Below are 1,593 nucleotides of genomic sequence, written 5' to 3'. Positions count from 1 at the left end.
GGACTTTCTACTTCATACCACTATATTAACAAAATGCCACCATTCCAAACAAATACGTACTGAGCACAATCTAATGAAGGCAGCAGCACATACTCAATAAAGCAAAAGTGAGGCACTCAGTCCACAAGCAAGCATAACTGGGTAATGAACTCTGATTTAAGTCAACTCTGGAATATCAGAAACATCACCACACTTCTTTCTTGAGAACAAATGAAACATAGGGAAGTGAGCTTCACAAGCTCAGTAGGTACAGAAGATAATCAATAGTACTATGATTCAAATTTAGAATGCAATTGGAGTAATGTGAAAGAATATCAGTAGTAAACGGAATGAAATAGAATTAAATTATGAAGGTTGTTGCTGAGAATTATGAGAATGGAATCAATGAGTCAATTGATATAAGGTTACTCAGCTTTCAACAAATACGACATTTAGCTTGGGACACTTAAATAAACAACTGAACATGTAAAAGGAACAACAAACTGAGACCAACACTTTTGAGTCACACTTGTGACATTAGAAAATTAAACCCAACGCAAATCCAACAATTGCAATAAGACCAGAGAGTCTTCTTTTTCTTTCAAACACTTTGTTCAACGTTCAGAAACCCTTATTCTTCTTTTCCAACGAAATCCTTGAAATCCTTCCTTTTCCAGTTGGAGCCCATTGCTCGTATTAAGGCCAATGAGCACAACCCGTACAAGCGGAAAACCCTTGTATTAAAGCCAACGAGGACACCCCGTACTAAGCGGAATCCTGATCATTACAAAACTGTTGGTCTATTCACCCCAGGGAGGCACAATCCCCTACTTAACTTATCCCGGGCCTAATCAAATAATACCGTTCAAAACCAAACATGTCCTTTTTGTAAACCTTTTGGCTTCTTTAAGCCAAAACAATCATTAAGGGATTTCAAGAGACTGAAACCAAAACAATCATTAAGGGATTTCAAGAGACTGAAATACTCTTTCTTATAGAGAAGTTTTGCCATGAAGTAAACCTTGAAAGGTAAATTTCTTTTTGTGTTTGTCAAGAAACACAACTTTAACAACTCATGCTTTATGAACAAACTCATGTTTGTTCTCAACTCGAGCTTGAGACTTTAAAGCAGCAGGCAACATAGCTTTGGCTCAGATATACTTTAATGAGGAAACATGTAAGCATGAGAAGTAAAGAACCACCAAACTGATAGTAAACAGGAAACTTAAAAGGAGAACAAACAGGGGTATACGTATAGGTCTGGAAATCTCAAAAGGGGTACAGTACGAGACAAACACAAAATCAGAAGTAAGGTTGCAAAAGAATGGACCTCTGTTTCCTATAAAAAAAAAACAATTGATTAAATTCAGTTTTGACCCCAGACTTGATGAGGAAATCAGAACTTCATTTAACAACTGAACAAACAATGCAAATATACATATGTGATTTGCTCATCGCAGCAACCTAAGCTTAGTAAGAAAAAACAGGGAACAATCTGTTTTCTTTTTAGTATTTGAAACTTTCCCCAAATATAGGCATATGTGAAGGGACCTGGTGTATACTTAGTAAACTGATAATGGACATGGATATCTGTTCAAACTCCAAAGTAATTTG

The sequence above is a fragment of the Fragaria vesca genome, linkage group LG7 (assembly GCF_000184155.1).
Source record: "Fragaria vesca subsp. vesca linkage group LG7, FraVesHawaii_1.0, whole genome shotgun sequence".
Classification (NCBI taxonomy): domain Eukaryota; kingdom Viridiplantae; phylum Streptophyta; class Magnoliopsida; order Rosales; family Rosaceae; genus Fragaria; species Fragaria vesca.
This window is presented reverse-complemented; position numbering follows the sequence as displayed.